Source organism: Carassius gibelio, chromosome B24 (genome assembly GCF_023724105.1).
Source record: "Carassius gibelio isolate Cgi1373 ecotype wild population from Czech Republic chromosome B24, carGib1.2-hapl.c, whole genome shotgun sequence".
Classification (NCBI taxonomy): Eukaryota; Metazoa; Chordata; class Actinopteri; order Cypriniformes; family Cyprinidae; genus Carassius; species Carassius gibelio.
The window spans coordinates 20,875,859-20,882,329 of record NC_068419.1 but is presented as its reverse complement, the minus strand read 5'-3'; the positions used below and the strand labels follow the sequence as shown (position 1 = coordinate 20,882,329).

Here is a 6,471-nt window from a genome sequence, read left to right as displayed (position 1 = left end):
ATCTATCTATCTATCTATCTATGATAAATAAAATATTGTGTGCAAACATTTTTATTCAGCGTAGATAGAAGTAAGCATCTAAGATGGAAAGGGAAAATAAATAATTGTATTCATGTACCACTAGGTGGCACCACGTGCAAACATTTTTTCATCAGTACTAGAATGATTTCCTTTAGTTGGCATCTCAAAACATTGTTGCTGTAATTAAGTCTCTGTCGTCCATGATTATTTCAATATAAACTTATTAGAGCGGAACCACCGTCTTGGTATAATATAAAAACCACATTGGCATTACTTGAATTCCAAAGGTGCGTTTTTTTTTTTTTTTTTTTTACTTTAGGGACATTTATTGTGGACTTATGTAAACAGTTCCTGTTATCCCTGTGTGTAATTTCAACGAAATGTTTGATTTTTAGTTTAATTGGGTTGAACTGCGTTATATGGGAACAAAATATGCTTGTTGCTTGTAATATCATTAATAATTCAGTGCAGGTTCTTCTCCTTTTCCCCTGTTTCAGCAGAAGATTGTGTGTTTTTTCAGGAACGAGTCCAGAGCAGAACCGGCTCTCCAGGCTTTGGCCCACAGGCGTCCTTAAGGAATATGGTCAGGCCACATGGTTTTACAGACATCATTTGTGAAGAAATGGATTTCGGAAGTGCCACTCGGTTAGACGGTTTGCTAACAAAGCTCGTCCAGAATGATCCGGATGATCACCTGGATGACATGCGCCTCTTTTATTTCATTAATGCCCTCCATATCATTCAACATTTTATTTCCTTCTTTCTTAATTGCAGTTTATTATACATATTTGTTATTTTATTTGAATTTTATTTATTCTTTTTTTTTTTACGTTTTTGCGCCTTGGATCATATGTTTTTAAATAATTTACTCGGTCTCTAGAGCAAAGCTATATTCACCCATCATGGAAAACGAGGACAGTGCTGCGCGAGTGCGCGTAACGGGAGGCGGGAGCGGGCGCCATGACAACGCCCTAAAGCCAATAACGTAAAGCGATGAAGGACGTCGCAAATACTGACTGCTCGGTGTTGGAAAGAGTAGGTCGCTGTGGATCGCTGGTAGTGCTGGAGACCAGCAGCAGTGTGTGTGGGGACCGTGCTCGATCAAACTCCTGTTCTCGACAGATCGAGAGATCTGCTCCAGAAGTCCTGCATATATAAACGACTGATTCATATAAGAGATTGAGAATTGGAGGCTTGATTATTGTTTATGCCTCTGGTTAGGGTGCTAACTGGCTGGTCTCCTAATGGAAAGAGCGGCTGAGTTTGTCTGATGTGAGTATGTGAGCCGCTGAGCGTCTGGGATACAATGTTTCTCGGGTTTCTTTTTTCGGAGCGTCTCACGCGCTACAGAGTAACAGCAGCGCGAGCGCTCCAGCCTGAGTAACCGAGCCAGAGACTCACTCCTGCAGGACGGACTGAAGAAACTCTCTCAGGTTTGTTGGCAGCTTTTTTCTCTCTTTCTCTCTCTCGGTTCTATTGAAACGTATTTCGTCCAGTCAGTTCACGTTCGTTGGTCGTTTCTTAGTTGCATAAACGTTGTTTCTAGACACCGTGTTTACTGTCTTCAGGTTATCAAAAACCTCGACATGTCTGGGAAAAAGACTCGGGAATTAATTGATTTATGATTATTTTATTGTCTCTTTTGTCTATACATAATCGTTCAAATCTAAATAATAATAATAATAATAATCTGGAATCGATAATCACATGCCTTTTAATAACGAACTGCTGAAAAGTCATAAAAAATGGTCAAAAAGATTTGGGAGCACGCATATTTAAATTGTTTTGTTTTCTTTTTGCAAAGAATGAAAATACGTTTCATTAAATATATATATATATATATATATATATATATATATATATATATATATATATATATATATATATATATATATACATCAGTCTGTCTGTGTCATAACTTGTCTATTCGATTAGACTTGAAATGAGTTGTACACATACTTCTCACATACATATACATGCATATGTACATGTGTAAATGTATGTGAGAAGCATGTGTACAACTCATTTCAAGTCTAATTGAAAAGACAAGTTATGACACAGACCGACTGATGCATCATTTCTTGTTCTCATCTTGTATTCTGAAACAGCACAGCTCAGGAGATCATGAAGTAGGTTTCAGATTTCTTGGCACTGATCTGGCACTTGAAATAACATGATATGATTCAGCTGCTGACCTCCGAGCAGTCTGCGAGTTCTCTGGATTATAATTTGATTCACTAAGCATTAACACCCATACACTTATTGATCAAGCTGAGACTTTTTTAGGTCTACGGGTAACTGTGTTTATCCTATTAAAAAGCACAAGACTGTATAGATTTTTGGTCAAATATATAAAGGTGTTTTATTTGCTGTAACTGGTCTTCATTTCTTCCACCTTCTCTAGTTAGTTTTAACTGGTCCTGCGGCGTGACAGATTCCTTTTTAGGAGTAGTCTTGCATATTAGGCTAATAAACAAGGCTGTCAAACAAAACGCTGAATAAATGTATGCACATTACATCTTAGTTCATCTCATTCATATTAGTTTTTGATCTGCCACCCAATTATTATTCTTTCCAAGAATACCGTATGGTTTTATTTTAATTGAAATAGACCTTGCAAATGTTATTGTTTGCGTCTTTGCCACCTCGGTCTGGGAAGGTGTGCTGTAACTTGATCGATCATTTGTCAGGACACATAGTGTAAGTGAGAAAGCCACACCTGTATTATAAACCGCAGCTCACAACATCAGACTCACTATCAAGTGTTGACATTGTATTAAGCCTTTTCTGACAACTTTGCTTTTGTCAAGATAATTTAGACTGTGTATAATTTTAAAGTTTTTAAATGTGAGTTTCATGCACCCTCATAATGAAGTTAAGACATCATGTTGGTGGCTTACAAAGGCATCTGTTTGCATAGTAGTTGTGAATGCAAGGCGAACGATGTGTCTGATTTGACTAGAACATTTGTTCGACTGTCTCTAAACAATACACTCGTTTGCCTAAATAACTTGCATACACTAGGATTTGTGTTAGTTCTCTGGGAGTCATTTCAAAATATCCCGATCGAAAGCTTTTAGAGACGCTATAGATGTTTTGTAACCACATCATTGAGTTTAAGATTCAGGTGTCAACTTTGAATGCGAATGGGGTTAATCAGTAATTTAGAGTGTTTTTATTTGTTCGTATTTGAAAGAAAATTTGTTTCCATTCATCATTGTCTGCGAGGGTTGCTGGACTGAGGCAGCTCAGTTGTGGATGACTGTTTTTGTGATCAAACATTATTGACTCCTGCAGTCGATAACCTTGGCAACTGCAGTTCTTCACCCGGCCGCCTGCAGCTCAGCATGTGCAAAGCTAATGACAAGGCCATTGTAAAATGCTTAATGTAATGGGAATAAAGTTAACAAAATCCACTCAGTACAGTCGCAAACTTAGATTCAAAATGTTAAGAATTAGGGGCCTTGTTGAAAAATGTTTTATTATCTTTAGCCTTTTTGCTATATTCATTATATAGTTCTGTTTAGCCTATTTGTTTGTTCTGAATTGGATTAAAACAAAAAGAGAGAGTGAGGGGTGAAAAGAGGTTATATTTATTTCCTCTTCAGCTAGATGAACCATAATTTCAGCTAAACAGCCATTGTAACCAAGGAGATTCCAAATGTTTATAGTTGGCATTAAATAAAAATGTTCTAAATGCATGTTATTGATCTCATTGCAAATCATCCATCAGATCGACTTCAATCAAGATTTTTGTGAGTGTGAATCACTGTGTGAATCACCGAATTATAAAACTAAATTATATATATATATATATATATATATATATATATATATATATATATATGTGTGTGTGTGTGTGTATGTATATTTATGTATTTTTATAATAATGTGAAATGGAGCCTACAATAGGGGTTATGCGATATACCGGTATTGAAGATAACAGTGATATTCAAATCATGAAATATCAACATTTTGTTAATTTAGTGTGTGACTATATACTTGGATATATTGGTGATAAACATAATATTAAAAATGAACAGGACACTTAAGATCACAACACGCAAATAGCCTACTCCAGCACCGGTACCTGGTTGACCTCCCAGGTGGCAGTATTGTGCCTTAACTCTGACACCTTTCACTCAAGAAGAAGAGGCAGTGCACAGCCGCACTACTCCGAGAAGAACCAATAGTATCCACACTGCAGGTCTGCAGATGAATATGTCTCAGAAGAACCATTTTCAATATTATCCAGACAGTAAGTTGCCATTATTTTACTAGTTATTGAATGGGAACTGTTACATTAACCTATTAACAGTGGTTTCCTGTTTTCATATGTTTAAATACACATTAACACTCAATTAGAAGCACGTTAACTGCATGACTTCATTGGTTCATTGAACTTGACAGTATTGTCTCTCTTGTTATTTCACAGGGAGCTCCAAAGAAGACCTGAAGAAGAAGTGAAAATGCATGTGCCCTGTGTTCCTTATGTTCATTGAGTAAAAAGAAAAACAAGATGAAGTAAAAATAAAGTTGGCTGATTCTGTAATGTTTCTATAGATATCGTGATCTATCAATATAGTGAGTTCTGTAGGACCCAATGGCCGTGGTGTGAAAAATCGAATATCGTGACAGCCCTACTAAAATCAGACCAGTGTGATTAGAAAATTCAGTGCTTCATGTGATCAAATGCTGAATTCAAATCTCGCTTTTGGCCTGGAACCAGAGACAGATGCTGAGCGTCTGCCATATCAGCTATTCAGACATTTGAGCACATATCAACTATTCAGACATTTAAATGAGCATTAGAAAAATATACATTTACAGTTTGAAAGTTAGGGAAGCGGCAAAAACGATCCTTACATATTCAGCTGGAATATTTTTAACTCACGTGTGAAAAGGTTAAGTCATGTTTTATCTGTCTTCAACATCCATTTTAACACTAATGTTTTGCTTGTCTCGACTTGCAAAACATGGAAATATTCTGACATTAGTATGTAGGAAACTCATTCAACATGCAGTGGCATTTCCATTCAGTTTTGCATAATCGTATCATTCTTTCCTGAGAGTGAACCTAAGATATATTCAGGGAACAAATAAAATAAAATAAAATAAAAAAGCAAAGAAAAATAAGTTCCAGGCACAGAAAGGTAGTGAGGACATTATTAAAAGCCCATGTGACATCAGTGGTTCAACCTTCATTTTATGGAGCTATGATAATACCTTTTGTGGTCAAAGGAAACAAAAATAACAACTTTATTCAACAATTTCTTCTCTTCTGTGGTCTTTGATGTGCATTCATGAGAGTCCCACGATGCATGTGTGTGGTGCTGCTGACACCGGAACCTGTGTTCTGATGTAGAATCCAGATGTGCTGCACGTTGTTTACAAGTAGAGGAATGCACACACATGCATTGAAGTATTGTCGTGAAAGAGTGTCGAAGACTGACACAGAAATTCTTCAACAAAGTAATTCTTTTTTTGTTTTGTGCACAGAAAGTATTCTCGTAACTTAAAATAAGAGTGAATAAGATTGAAGCACTGATGTCACATGGACTATTTTAACAATGTCTTTAAAAGGAGTAGTTTACTTCCAGAACAAAAAATTACAGATAATATGCTCACCCTCTTGTCATCCAAGATGTTCATGTCTTTCTTTCTTCAGCTGTAAAGAAATTGTTTTTTGAGGAAAACATTTCAGGATTACTCTCTCATTTTCTCCTCCAACTTCAAAATTGTCCTACATTGCTTCAGAATGCAGACCTAGTGTTTACAAAGTGAACATACAAAGGAGATCCAATGCTCTTTAATAAAAATAAAATAAATAAAATAAAACTCTTAACGGTAAATCAGTGATGTAGTACGATTTTGAAGTTGGCGAAGAAAATTAGATGGGAGTTTTTGGACCTACCCTAACTGTCTTGAACCAGAAAAAAAAAAAGAAAAAAAAACACTGAGCTTGCCAAGATGAGCATTTGAGATTAAAAGTATATCAGTTGCAATTTTCTTCTAGGAAATTACCGATCATTTCGCTAGAATCTGCATTTAAACTGCATTTTTGGAAGTTCAAACTCGGGGGGCTCCATAGAAGTCCATTATATGGAGAGAAATCCTGAAATGTTTTGCTCAAAAAACATAATCTCTTTACGACTAAAGTAGGGATGCTCATATTGACCGTTTAACCGTTAACCGAAAGTAAAAATTTTGACCGATTAATACTATCAGTTAAACGGTTTAAAACGTTTTTTTTAAGGTTCTTTTTTTTTTTTTTTGCTGCATGGTTTAAAAATAAAATAGCCTACTATAACCTATAGCTTATATTTATTAACTCACGGAGCGCGTCGGCACGCGCAACCACACACGTGACACATGCCTAAAGATTTTTTTTTCGAGCAAGGGAAGCAAAATGAAGCGAGCGAAAAGAAGCACTGTGTGGGATCATTTTAA

At 36.1% G+C, this 6,471-nt stretch overlaps 1 protein-coding gene across 2 annotated transcripts in view; it reads left to right on the top strand.

Moving 5' to 3' along the window:
* Positions 1–1,018: 1,018 nt before the first annotated feature.
* The window catches only part of dipk2ab (divergent protein kinase domain 2Ab), a 42,591-nt gene continuing 37,138 nt past the window's right edge, over positions 1,019–6,471 (top strand). Inside the window, exon 1 of one of the 2 annotated variants that reach the window (XM_052596755.1) lies at positions 1,019–1,454. The gene's annotated coding sequence lies outside the window, so the exon portion shown is untranslated. The remainder of the gene's footprint in view (positions 1,455–6,471) is intronic. The other variant, XM_052596756.1, reaches the window with a different exon arrangement.